A 15,111-nucleotide genomic window follows, 5' to 3' on the forward strand; every position below is an offset into this window, starting at 1 on the left:
AAACCACTGTTCCTTTGTTGAGCCCTCCCATCTCCCAGCATTCAGACACAGGCAGATACCATAGCTGAGTCTCCATCAACCCGGCTAACACACTTCACCTGCCCTGGTGGTTCTCTGAAACCCTGTCCTACCAACTTGTGGGCCCACACAAGCCGCTTCCAGTGGCTTTTTCATACAAATGGCCTTTCTTGGCTCATGCTACAGACTTTCCTAAAATCTTTCAAAGGTTCACAAACCCCAACAGACAGCCTGGTGTGCCCTGTACCTCTTGTTGAGCAACCCTAAGCCTGGAATTAGCAGCAGCCAGCCTTAGTTTGGCTTGGCCTCTCTCCAAGCCCAGCATAGGTGGTGGCTCTCTGTGGATTGCTTTGTGGCTCATGCCACATGGCTCCAGGCAGGGCACAGGCTGTGGCTGAACTTGGCCTGTACCAGAGCCCCTCCCAGGAGGCCTCAAGGCCAGCAGGCTTAGTGGTCAGACTGTGCTGGCACACTACCAAGCCATCTTCACAGATCACATACCCTGGGAGGTCTGGGCAGGCACCAGAGCCCTGCTAAAGCAAATCCTGTCCCATAGGAGCAGCTCCTGCACAGCAGCTCATGCACTGCAGTCACAGCCAGTCCTCATAACCAATCAGTCCAAAGGTCAATTCCTCTCAATGACATGCAAACAGCAATCAAGGCTCAAGAACAACGGGAGGGCAAACACAACCGAAACAAGGGACACACCGCAGCACCTGGCTCAAGTAACCAGGGAGACTGTGCCACTGGGCCCCACAGGACAGCTACTATATAAGGCCATTCTATTGGGAAACATAGCAGAGCTACCTAGTACATAAACAAACACAAAGAGGCAAAATGGGGAGACAAAGAAACATGCCCCAAAAGAACAGAATTCCAGAAAAAGAACAAAATAGAGACAAGCAATCTACCAGACGCAGAGCATAAAACACTAGTGATAAGGATGCTCAATGATCTCTGTGAGAACAGAGATATGAAACATAAAAATGGAGATAGAAAACATAAAAAAGAACCAGTTGGAAATGAAGGATACAGTAACTGAAATAAAGAATATATTAGAGGGAATCAACAGTAGATTAGATAAAGCAGAGAATCAAATCAGTGATTTAAAAGATAAAGTAGCACATACAGTAATCAAAACAGCATGGTACTGGCATAAAAACAGACACATACATCAATGGAACAGAATAGAGAGTCCAGAAGTAAATCCATGCCTATATGGTCATTTAATCTATGACAATGGAAGCAAGAATGTACGATGGGGTAAAGACAGTCTATTCAATAAATGGTGCTGGGAAATCTGGAGAGACACATGCAAGAAAATGAAGCTGGACCACCTCCTTACACCATATACAAAAATAAATTCAAAATGGATTAAAGACTTAAATGTAAGATCTGAAACCATAAAATACCTAGAAGAAAATATAGGAAGAAATTTTACAGACATTACCCAGAGTAAGATTTTTACTGATATATCCCCTCGGGCAAGGGAAGAGAAAAACATGTGGGATTACATAAAACTAAAAAGTTTTTTCACAGCAAAGGAAACCATCAATAAAAAGGAATCCTACTGAATGGGAGAAGATATTTTCCAATGATATATCTGATAAGGGGTCAATATCCAAAATTTATTAGAAACTTAGTCAAATCAACTCCCAAAAAACAAACAACCCAATTGAAAAATGGGCAGAGGACATGAAGAGACATTTTTCTAGAGAACATACAGATGGCAAGCAGAGATATGAAAAAATGTTCAACCTCACTAATCATTAGAGAAATGCAAATAAAAACCACAATGAGACACCACCTCACCCCAGTCAAAATGATTATCATCAATAAATCAACAAACAACAAGTGCTGGTGAGGATGTGGAGAAAAGGCAACCCTTGTGCACTGTTGGTGGGATTGCAGATTGGTGCATACTATGGAAAATAGTATGGAAGTATCTCAAAAACTTGAAAATGGAACTACTTTATGACCCAGCAATTCCACTCCTAGGTATCTCTATGGAGAAATCCAAAACTCTAATTAAAAAAAAAATGCCCCTATGTTTATTGCAGCACTATACACAATAGCCAAGACATGGAAACAACTGAAATGCCCATTGATAGACAACTGGATTAAGAAATTCTGGTACATTTATACAATGCAGTATTACGCAGCCATAAAGAAGAATGAAATCTTACCATTTGCAACAATATGGATGGACCTAGAGAACATGTTAAGTGAAAAGAGTCAGACAGAGAAAGACAAATACCATATGATCTCACTTATATGTGGAATCTAAAGAAAAGAATAAATGAATGAACTAACCAGAAACAATCTCAGAGACATAGAGGAAAAGTTGAGGTTTGCTAGATGGGAGGAGTGAGGATAAGGGGGAAGGTGAGAGGATTAGAAAGCACAATTGGTAACCACAAGATTGCCACAGGGATACGAAAGTCAATTTGGGGAATGTAATCAATAATGTTGCAAAGATTTTGTAGGGTATCCGATGGACACGTGTCTCATTAGGGAGACCACCTCAGTGATGATGTAGATGCCTGATCACTGCAGTGTACACCTGAAGCTGAAGCTGAACAATAATGAATGTCAACTACAATTTTATATATAGTTACAAGAAGCAGAGTACAGCATTAGGAATAGAGACAGTGGAAATGTAATGGTTGTGTGCGCGGTCAGAGGGATAGTAGATAGGGGGCAGGGGGTAATCACTGTGTGAGGGATATAAATGATGAATGTCTAACTATTACTTTGTGGTGTACACATGAAACTAATTAAAAAAGAAAGAAAGAAAGAAAGAAAGAAAGAAAGAAAGAAAGAAAGAAAGAAAGAAAGAAAGAAAGGGCACCCTGAAATAAATAAATAAATAAATAAATAAATAAATAAATAAATAAATAAATAAATAAATAAATGAAAATAAAAGATAAAGTAGCACAAAACACCCAATCAGAACAGCAAAAAGAAAAAAATAATTTTAAAAAATAATGAGGATAGTTTAAGGGGCCTCTGGGACAACATCAAGCATACCAACATCCACATCATAGGGGTACCAGAAGGAGAAGAGAGAGAGCAAGAGATTCAACTAGTTTGGGATTCTCTGCACTTCTTGGGCTTGTATATCTATTTCCTTCATCAGGTTATGGAAGATTGTAATCATTATTTCCTGAACCTACTCATATTTCAGGAAATAATGATTAAAAACTTACCTAACCTGAGGAAGGAAATAGATATACAAGCCCAAGAAGTGCAGAGAATCCCAAACTAGTTGAATCCAAAGAAGCCCACACGTCATAATTAAAATGGCAAAGGTTAGACAAAGAGAGAATCCTAAAAGCAGCAAGAGAAAGGCAGTTAGTTACCCACAAGGGAGCTCCCATAAAACTGTCAGGTGATTTCTCAACAGAAACTTTGCAGGCCAGAAGGGATTGGCATGGAATATTCAAAGTGATGAAAAGCAGGACCTACAACCTCGATTACTGTACCCAGCAAAGCTATCGGTCAGAATCGAAGGACAGATAAAGAGCTTCCCAGACAAGAAAAATCTAAAGGAGTTCATCACCACCAAACCAGTATTACAAGAAATGTTAGGGGGACTTTTTAAAGATGAAAACAACAACATCAACAACAAAACAAAACAACAAAAAATATATATATATGTGTATGAATAATAAAATGACGTTAACTACATACTTATCAACAATTACTTTAAATGTAAATGTATTAAATGCTCCAATCAAAAGACGGAGTGGCTGAATGGATGAAAAAACAAGACTTTTACATACGCTGCCTACAAGAGACTCACTTCAGATTGAAAGACACACAGACTGAAAGTAAAGGGAGGGAAAATTATATTTCATGAAAATGAAAACAAACCAAAAGATGGGATAGCAATATTTATACCAAACAAAATAAACTTTAAAACAAAAACTACAACAAGAGACAAAGAAGACCCCTGAAATCCCACTTCTGGGTATTTATTCAAAGAAACCCAAAACACTACTTCAAAGAGATATGTGCATTCATATGTTCATTGCAACATTATTTATAATAGCCAAGATATGGAGGCAACTTGGGTGTCCATCAATGTATGAACAGATAAAAAAAAAAAGCAGTACATAATATGTAATGGAAATTACTCAGCCATAAAAAAGAATTAAATCTTGTCATCTGCAACAACATGGATGAACCTGGAGGGTATTGTGCTAAGTGGAATAAGTCAGACAGAAAAAGATAAATGCCATATAATTTCACTTATATGTGGAATCTAAAGAACAAAATAAATGAACAAACAAAACAGAAACAAACTCATAGATATAGAGAACATTTTGATGGTTGGCAAAAAGGAAGGGAGTTTGGGGGAATGGGTAAAAAAGGTGAAGGGATTAAGAAGTACAAATTGGTAGTTATAAAACAGTCATGGGGATGTAAAGTACAGCATAGGGAATATAGTCAATAATATGGTAATAACTATATATGGTGTCAGACAGGTACTAGATTTATCGGGGGGATCACCTCATAAGTCATATAAATGTCTAATCATTATGTTGTACATCTGAATCTAATATAATATTGTATGTGTACTATAATAAAAAAACAAAAAAAGTATTCCCCCAAAAAATACAACTCCACAGACTCCCTGGTCCCAACCCCAAAGCTTCTCATTTAATTGGTCTGGATGGATCTAAGGCACTGATATTTAGTAAAAGCTCCTTACTGTATTTCACATTCAACTAGGGCTGAGAACCACTGTGCTAGACTTTATTTTTTAAACATGGAAAAAACAATAATCCTGTCTTCAAAAAGGTCACTACTCTTGGAAACTGGGGGCAGGGCCCAGGGCTGAGTCCACAGACGTGGATCAAAGGGCCTCAGCTGTTGAAGAGCCAAGGAAACAAGGCTTGGCAGATAGTATCCACTTACCCCAGTTCAACATGTTTTAAGTGCATTTTAAAAACAATCTTAGAATTTCAGGCTATGGTTATATTAATAAGGTTGTAAGACAGGAAAAGGAACCAAAAAAAAAAGAAATGAGAAATTGCAGAACTCTGATTTTATTAAAATAATTTTTTTTTTTTTTTTTTTTTTTTTAAAGAGGAAGTTCTCGTTCACTGGTTCCTTTTTCACTTTTGGGAAGCCTTCTACTCCACTTATTTTGTGCGATTGTCAGTTACTGCTTGGGAATATGAATAGTTATTAGGAGCCCTCTGCGGTGCTCTTCCAGGGTCTGAGAGTGTCATGCCTCCTTTCCTAAACCCCTCAGAGGGTGAGAGCACGGAGCTGAAGGCCCGCCTGCAGCCCAGCTTTGGAGGCCCAGGGCAGGTCAGCCTTCGCTCTGCAGGCCTCTTCTGAGGGAATCAACAGAGAAGCAGTCTAGAGGAAGCGTTTCCTTTGCTTACTGAGAGGGATCTTCCTAGAAACGTTCTGCAAGGCACAAAGTGTCCCTCTTACTGTGCAAAGGTGAGGTGTGGTTAGAGTATGCAAATTTAGTGCAGAGACCGGTGGCACCAACAGGGCCTTCAAAATAAGAGGCACTTACTAATGGTTGATCTGCAGTCACACTGCTGCAGATCCTATGATATCTGAATAATCCTCCTATTTCATTCTTATAATATCACCAAGTCCTGTTGAAATCACTGCTAGATAATAAAATATGACTTCATTATAAGTGGTAATAAGATCACTGATCTTCAAGGAGCAGGGTTAGTGATTACGCTTGATTGTTTCCTCTAAAACTCCCAGGTGGGGTCTTGCTTATGGACGGTACTTTCCTTTCCCTTTTGCTATAGAAACCTTTAATATCCACTTTTGTATCCATGATGGGGTGAGAAATCTAGAACTAAAATTTAGCTCTCAAAGATCTTCTTGGGACTCCCTTGCTTCTCAAATCAGAGAAAACAAGCGCAACATAATAAGGAAGTAAATCCAGTGAGGTGTGGGCCAGCTGTCAAGGAGTGAGGGCAGCCTGGGGCACAGGGACATGTCTGGGAAAGCCAAGGCAGCAGCCATGCAGCAGAGCTCTGCAAAGGCCCAATGTGCAGCATTGGAGGGAGAAATTAAAGAATGACTGTATTGTGAAAGTCAGGGGAGGAAGAATATTCAATCATAAGGATCTGGAGCCAATAGGGCAAAGCCCAAGTAATGCAATACCGGAGACTATCAGCAAAGAGAGTCACGCTCGCTGGTACAAGGAAATGAGTTTTCTTACATGCTGCCTCTCACTCTTTCTGGAGCCTGCCATCTCTGATCCGAAGGTAATTAAACGGGGGCCGTTTGTAACACAACTCAACCCTGAAGAAAACACTCTTTCAGCACACTAAGCTGGAGACTACTCTTCGTGGACTGAAAGATCTGATGGCGTATTAGGTGTTTCAATAGTGCCCTTAAGCCCAGACAGAAGGCGTCACTCCTCTGTGCCCTGTGCCCTAGAGGGCCTGGCATATCACAGACCTACACAAATGCATTTATCCAAGAACACACAGGGGCCTCTGTCCAAAGCTCAGGAGCAGCACCACGCACCCACAACCATAAACATCTGATTTCACTATTCACATCATTTGGGCCCCCCAAAATGCCTCTCCGTATCTCTTGCTTTATGACTTCAAAACAAAAGAGAAACACACTGAATTCTGTGCAAGTTTGTGGATAGTACCACTGTTGAAATCAGAGACAAACACTGATTAAGGTGGGGAGTGTATGAATGGCAGAAGTGCTTAGGTTAGAAAAAAGACAAATTAATTAACTTGTCAAATCCTTCCTCTCAGATAAAGAAATGCAATAGATACTTGCATAATGAAATATAGCTTCCCAGGAGTGCCATGCATCTATTTTCCTGCTTCTCTTCATATTCCAAATCTCAGTTCCAGAGGTACTAATGAATTAGATCAGTTTTTTAAATTCAACATAGTTTTTAAGAACATTTTGCAATATTGCACATTTCATATTAGCCTTAAATTTGTGTATATTGATTGTGATTGGCCTTCTGGCACTTAGATGAAAGGTGAACGTAAGAAGTGCAAAAACTTATGAAAATACTTAAGGTTCTATTAAATGTATAAAAAATAAAATAATTCAAAACTGTAATTTAAAAAATTTTACATTTATTGTAATTTGCATGTTTCCTTTTCATTGTTAGATAAATTTTATAATATTAAATGTTTAATAAACATCTTGTTAATTTTTAAAAGATACATGAAAACTAACTTTATTTTAAAATTTTTACATTTCTTTTAATTTAAATTTCAGATTAAAATGTGTCTAAATTTTGTACCCTTTACATGTAACTGTGTTTGGTCCTTAGTATTCATTTTCTATTGCTACTGTAACAAATTACCACAACTCAGTGGCTTAAAACAATACAAATTCATTATCTTACCATCCAGTAGGCCAGAAATCCAACATGGCTAGATTCAAAGACTGGATTCTTTCTGGAGGCTCTAGGGGAGAATCCATCCCTTCTCTTTTCCAGCTTCTAGAGGCTGCCTGCATTCCTTGGCTCCTGGTGTCCTCTCTGCCTTCAAGGCCAGCACTAGCAGTTTGATTTTGGGCATCACATCTTTCTGACACTTATTCCTGGCCTCATCTCTCTCTCTCTCTCTCTCTCTCTCTCTCTCTCTCTCTCTCTCTCTCTCTCTTTCTCTCTCTCTCTCTCTCATTCTCTCTCTCTCTCTCTCTCTGCAGCAGAAAAAGGTTCTCCACTTTTAAGAATTCATGATTAGATTGCACCCACCTGGATAATATGGGATAATCACCCACCTGAAGGTCCTTAACCTTAATCACCTATGCAAAATCCCCTTTGCCATGTAAAAGGGTCCAAGGTTTAGTCCAAGGAGATCTTTAAGAGGTAATTATTGTACCTACCACAGTCACTGAGAATTAATACAAATCAAGATTATAATAGCAATAAAATATTATATGAATATGAAGCTCAAAAAGAAAGAAAAGAGGAAAAAAAAGAAACTGAAAATCTTTAAAGAGACAACAGACTGCTTAAGTGTTAAAAAACTGAAAATAATGGGAATGAAGAGACATTTGTTGAGCATGACACACTGAAAATTTGTGAAGAGGGCATTATAAATTCTTTATATAATGGAAATTTAATTACTGATCAAAAAATATAAGCAAGAGGCCATTCCGGTGGCTCAGACGGTTGGAGCTCCATGCTCCTAACGCCAAAAACTGCCGGTTCGATTCCCACATGGGCCAGTCGGCTCTCAACCACAAGGCTGCCATTTCAACTCCTCGACTCCCACAAAAAATGGCGGGCTGCGCCCCCTGCAACTGACAACAGCAACTGGACCTGGAGCTGAGCTGCACCCTCCACAACTACTATTTAAAGGACAACAACTTGACTTGGAAAAAATCCTGGAAGTACACACTGTTCCCCAATAAAGCCCTGTTCCCCTTCCCTAATAAAATCTTTTAAAAAAAAATAAGCAAGAAAATTATTGTCATCAAATCTATAATATGAAAAGGTCAGACAAAATTCCAACAACCTCACATTCTTAACTAAATGAGGGCTAATTATTAATCCAAAACATGAGACAGCAAGAGTCTCCATTTGCACTCTTGCTGGGAATCTGAAAAAAATAAGAGTAGGTTGGTTTCACCAGAGGCTGACCATGAGAGCCTCTTTCCCTATTGGAGACAAGGGAGTAAAGAGTTGAAAAAAGAAGTAGGTTGGAGGAATGGGGGAGGGGGGTGTAAGAAAGAGGGTCTCAAAGATAACTCTGCCCTTGGAAGAGTGGCCACAGGATATCTGAACACCAGGAGCAAGCTAAAGACACCAGAGACGCCACACTCAATTGATGTCACTCTGTGGATTCTATGTGGGTTAAGAAATATTTCCCGCCGAAAGTTCCTCTACAACGAACATTGTCCTCGATTCCATGTAGGTGCTTGACCAGTGAATGGTACTGTGTTTCACCGAAAATAAGACCTACCCCCAAAATAAGCCCCAGTTAAGATCATCAGCCAGACAGACGCATTTAGTACGTTACGACGATGTTCCAGAAGATGACATAACTGTATTTGCATAAATGTAGATTGTTGTACATGAAAAAATAAGACATCCACTGAAAATACACCCTAATGCGTCTTTTGGAGCAAAAATTAATAAAAGACCTGCTATTATTTTCGGGGAAACATGGTAATGCCTTTTTGTTTTAGACTGTACCACCCCCAGTTCTAAAACGAAGGGGGAAATGATCGGTTTATATGGTAAATTTCCTACCTTATTAAATATGGGAAGTAAAAAGCTAAGCAAAGAGCCAAGACTTTTACCTGATCATTCCTGTCCACAGAATGTTTGCTAATTCCTTGTCAAGCAGTGAATGACAAAGTTCGTTCACCCTTTGTGTAGGATATGTCTAATTAACCCCTTATCAGATATCTCATTGGCAAATATCTTTTCCCATTCAGTAGGATCCCTTTTTGTTTCATTGATGGTTTCCTTGCTGTGAAAAAACTTTTTAGTTTGATATAATCCCACATGTTTATTTTTTCTCTTAATTCCCTCAAGCGAGGGACATATCATTAAAAATCTTACTCCGGGTAATGTCTGTGAAGTTTCTTCCTATATTTTCTTCTAGGTATTTTATGTTTTCAGATCTTACATATAAGCCATTTTGAATTTATTTTTGTATATGGTGTAAGGAGGTGGTCCAGCTTCATTTTCTTGCATGTGTCTGTCCAGGTTTCCCAGCACCACTTATTGAACAGACTGTCTTTACCCCATCGTACATTCTTGCTTCCATTGTCGTAGATTAGATGGGCATATAGGCATGGATTTACGTCTGGACTCTCTATTCTGTTCCATTGATCTATGTGTCTGTTTTTATGCCAGTACCATGCTGTTTTGATTACTGTAGCCTTGTAGTATAGTTTGAAGTCAGGTATTGTTATACCTCCCACTTTTTTTCTTATATCTCAAGATTGCTAAGGCTATCCGGGGTCTTTTATGGTCCCATATAAATTTTAGGATTATATGTTCTATTACTGTGAAAACCGTCATTGGTAGTTTGATAGGAATTGTGTTGAATATGTATATTGCCTTAGGCAGTATGGACGTTTTAACTAGATTAATTCTTCCTATCCATGAACATGATACGTGTTTCCATCTATTTACATCTGCTTTCATTTCTTTCTTCACTATCTTATAATTTTCTGAGTACAGATCTTTTACTTCTTTGGTTAAATTTATTCCCAGATATTTTATACTCTTTGGAGCAATTGTAAATGGGATTGTTTTTTAAATTTCTCCTTCTGATGTTTTATTATTGGTATATACAAATGCAACTGATTTTTGAATATTAATTTTGTGTCCTGCTACTTTACTAAATTCATCTATCAGCTCTAATAGTTTCTTGGTGGAGGCTTTAGGGTTCTCTATACATAGTATCATATCATCTGCATATAATTATAATTTTAATTCCTCCTTGCCAATTTGGATGCCTTTTATTTCTTTTTCTTGTCTGACTGCTGTGGCTAGAACTTCCAGCACTATGTTGAATAGAAGTGGAGATAGTGGGCAACCTTGCCTTGTTCCTGATCTTAGGGGGGATGGTTTTAGCTTTTCCCCATTGAGTATGATGATAGCTGTGGGTTTGTCATATATGGCCTTTATTATGTTGAGATATGATCCCTCTATTGCCACTTTCTTAAGGGTTTTTATCATAAATCGCTGCTGGATTTTATCAAACGCTCTTTCTGCATCTATTGATATGATCATGTGATTTTTATTTTTCATTTTGTTAATGTGGTGTATCACATTAATTGATTTGTGGATGTTGAACCACCCCTGCATACCAGGGATGAATCCCACTTGATCATGGTGTATGATCTTTTTAATGTATTGCTGAATTCTGTTCGCTAATATTTTGTTGAGGATTTTTGCATCTATGTTCATTAGAGATATCAGCCTGTAGTTTTCTTTTTTTGTGGTGTCTTTGTCTGCTTTTGGGATCAGGGTGATAGTGGCTTCGTAAAAAGTGTTTGGGAGTCTTCCATTCTTCTGGATTTTTTGGAAGAGCTTGAGGAGAATAGGTGATAATTCTTTTTTGAACGTTTTGTAAAATTCACCTGTGAAGCCAACTGGTCCAGGCCTTTTGTTTGTTGGGAGACTGTTGATTACTGATTCAATTTCCCTGGTGGTAATCAGTCTATTCAGGTCTTCTGTTTTTCTTGAGTTAGCGTTGGAAAGTTGTACGCCTCTAGAAAATTGTCCATTTCTTCCAGATTCTCAAATTTGTTGGCATATAGTTGCTCATAGTAATTTCTTAATTTTTTTTTTTTTTTTGTATTTCTGTGGTGTCTGTTGTCACTTCTCCTCTTTCATTCTGATTTTATTAATTTGTGTCCTCTCTTTGTTTTAATGAGTCTGGCTAAAGGTTTGTCAATTTTGTTTATCTTCTATAAGAACTAACTCTTGGATTCATTGATTCTTTTGTATTGTTTTTCTGGTTTCTCTTTCATTTATTTCTGCTTTGATCTTTATTATCTCCTTCCTTGTGCTCTCTTTGGGCTTATTTTGCTATTTTTTTTCCAGATCCCTTAAGTGTGAAGATAAACAGTTGATTAGTGATGTTTCTTGTTTTTTAGGTAGGCCTGGAATGCTATGAATTTCCCTCTTAGGACTGCGTTTGCGGCATCCCACAGATTTTGAGTCGTCGTGTTTTCTTTTTTGTTTGTCTCGAGATATCTTTTGATTTCTTCCTTTATCTCCTACTTGACCCATTCATTATTTAGTAATAAGTTATTCAGCCTCCATGAATTGGTGTTTCTTCCATTTTTTTCCAAGTAGTTCATTTCTAATTTCATAGCAGTGTGATCATAGAAAACTATTGGTATGATTTCAATTTTCTTAAATTTATCAAGACTTATTTTGTGGCCTACCATATGGTCTATCTTGGAAAATGCTCCATGTGCGCTTGAGAAAAACGTGTATTTTGCAGCATTGGGGTGAAATGCTCTGAAAATATCGACTAAATCCAAGTGGTCCAATGTATCATTTAAGGCTGTTGTTTCCATATTGATTTTCTGTCTGGAAGACCTGTCACTTGTTGTCAGAGGTGTGCTGTATTCCCCTACTATGATAGTGTTACTGTTGATCTCTGTCTTTATGTCAGTCAGTACCTGTTTTATATATTTAGGTGCTCCTATGTTGGGTGCATAGATGTTTACTAGGGTTATGTCCTCTTGTTGGATCGATCCCTTTATTATTATATAATGCCCATCTTTATCTTTTAATAGGTTCTTCATTTTAAAGTCTATTTCGTCAGATATAAGTATAGCAACTCCAGTTTTTCTTTTTTCCGTTTGCATGAAATATCCTACTCCAACCCTTCACTTTCAGCCTGTGTGTGTCTTTTGATCTGAGGTGAGTCTCTTGTATTCAGCATATACAAGGGTTTCTTATCCACTCAGCCACCCTATGTCTTTTGATTGGAGCATTTAATCCGTTTACATTTAAAGTGATTATTGATAGGTACATAGTTATTGCCATTTTTTAAATTTGTAGTTAGATTGTTTTCATCTTTCTACTATTTACAGAAGTCCTTTTAGTATTTCTTGCAATGCTGGCTTGGTGGTAGTAAATTCCTTTAGCTGATTTTTTTCTGGGAAGCTGATTATCTCTCCATCAACTTTAAAAGATAGCGTTGCTGGATAAAGCAATCTAGGTTGTAGGCCTTTGTTTTGCATCTCCTTGAGTATCTCTTGCCACTCCCTCCTGGCCTTCAATGTTTCTGTAGAAAAGTCATTTGATAGTCTTATGGGAGTTCCCTTGTATGTAAACCTCTGTCTTTCTCTTGCTGCTTTTAGGATTCTCTTTTAAGCTTTGCCACTTTAACTATAATGTGTCTTGGTGTGGATCTGTTTGGGTTTATCCTGGTTGGAACTCTCTGCACTTCCTGGGCTTGTATGTTGGTTTCCTTCATCAGGTTAGGGAAGTTTTCGGACATTATTACTTCAAATATGTTCTCAATCCCTTGCTTCCTCTCTTCCCCTTCTGGTATTCCTATGATGTGCATGTTGTTGCGCTTCATGTTATCCCAGAGGTCTCTTAAACCATCTTCATTTTTTTTTTTATTCTTTTTTCTTTCTGTTGTTCTGTTTGGGTGATCTCTGCTAACTTGTCTTCTAAGTCGCTGATTCGATCCTCTGCTTCATCTAACCTGCTGTTAATTCCTTCAAATAAGTTCTTAATTTCGGTAATTGTGTTCTTTATTTTTAACTGGTTGTTCGTTATGATTTCTACATCCTTCTTTATGTCTTCTCTAAGCTCCTTAAACATTCTTATCTCCAGTGTTCTGAACTCTGTCTCTGATAGGTTGGTTACCTCTGCTTCATTTGGTTCCAGTTGTGGAGGTTTCTTCTGTTCTTTTATTTGGGACATGTTTCTTTGTTTCCCCATTCTGGCTGACTCTCTGTGTTTGCTTTGATGTATTAGGTAGATCCCCTAGAGTTCTTAGTTCTTGCTGGGTTATCTTATGTAGTATGTGTCCTTTATATTTGACCTGCACTACTTCATTCTTCTCCTCTGCATGTGCTCCAAAGGTGACTCTTGTGTTGTGTATATTGTCTTGTTAAAGAACAATAATTGCTTTTAGCTTGTCAGTAGGTGGGGTTAACTCCTAGGCTGACTAGTTGTGAGACTTGGCTCTGCCCACCGCAGGGTGTTCTGCTGCATGAGGATTGACCACTTAAATGTGGTTTGGCCTCTATGGACTCTTGTGCCTGCAGAGAATTCCCTCTGGGTGTGTGACTTGTAGGTCAGACATGGTAGTACTCTGGTTTGGTCTGGAATTAGCCTCTGGATATGTTGAATTTTGTGCCTGTTATGCTGGGCCCTGGTAGGGCAATTTCAGAACAAAGCAAATAACCAAGCACAACAACAAAGAAGAAAATCAAATACATTCACATGTAAAAACACCCGATAACCCCCACTCAATACAGACAAAGATATCAAAGATATAATGACAAAACAAAACAAAGCAAAACAGAAAGCAGCCCCAGTCTTGGCTTAAGCCCACCAAGTAATCTCCAGGTTGTCCTCTGCTGTACCAAAGAGTCCGCTGCCTATTACGCAGGCAGAACCGGTCACCTGGTGCCCAGAGTGTATTTGGGACTGTAGATTTAAATGCGTGGGGCTGGGGGGTCTGGATGATAGTTTTTACAAAGTCAGTGCAGTTTCTGCCCTTGCCTGTACATATGCACACTGAGAGTAGCAACATCAGCCCTGTGTCCAGTACTCCTGAGTCTTAGGGCACTTCTTCCGTGTATGTGGAGAGGGGGCGGGTGGGAGATTTCCAACCTGCTGAAAGCCAGGAGCTGCATCTGCCGCTTACTGCTGATCTCTGGGAGTGCCTCTGCAGTTGCAGTTGCCCCGCCCTAGGCAGCCAGAAAGGGTGGGCACTGGGGATGGAGGGGTCTTCTCTCTCCCAGGCCAGCCGTGTCACACTCTTCCTGCAGGCCATAAAAGGTGGTAACTGGGGGTGGAGGAGTCTCTTCTCTCCTAGCCCAGCCAAAATCACACTCTTCTCAGCCTCTTCCCTGGGTCAGAGCTGCCTGTCAGTCTTGCCAGAGCCTGAGCACTATGGCTCCTCTGTAATCTGACACTACTCCTCAGTTCAGGGGCCAGTTTAAGTTTCTGGAAGTGCGGGAGTAGGACTGGAAGAGCGGGGGGAAGGGCCCAGGTATGGAGTCTGTGTTCTTTGTCCGCCCTAGGACCCACCTAGCTGCTCCCTCGGCAGTAGAGATCAGCTGTGGGATGCAGGAAAAGAGCCCACCTCCTGGCTTTTGTGTTCTCTGTTCCACCCTGGGGTCCCGTGTGCCTCTGGAGCTGCGGGTGCCGGCCACATTTCCACCGCCTCCGCTATTCCACCACGGGTCCGCGCGTTTCCACTCCACACACTTTCCTCTTCCCCTGCTCGCCCAATTTGCGCACCTTCAAGTAATCCTTCCACGAGTCTCTTAGCTGTTCTTCAGGAAGGTTCTTCCTTTCTTCTGCCTCCCGCTCGCCTTTGCCTCTCTTGGCTTCCGAGCTCACCGGCCTTGAGCTGTTATCTTTTTTTATTTATTTATGTGAACTCTTTA

The sequence above is a fragment of the Rhinolophus hipposideros genome (genome assembly GCF_964194185.1).
Source record: "Rhinolophus hipposideros genome assembly, chromosome: 11".
NCBI classification, from domain to species: domain Eukaryota; kingdom Metazoa; phylum Chordata; class Mammalia; order Chiroptera; family Rhinolophidae; genus Rhinolophus; species Rhinolophus hipposideros.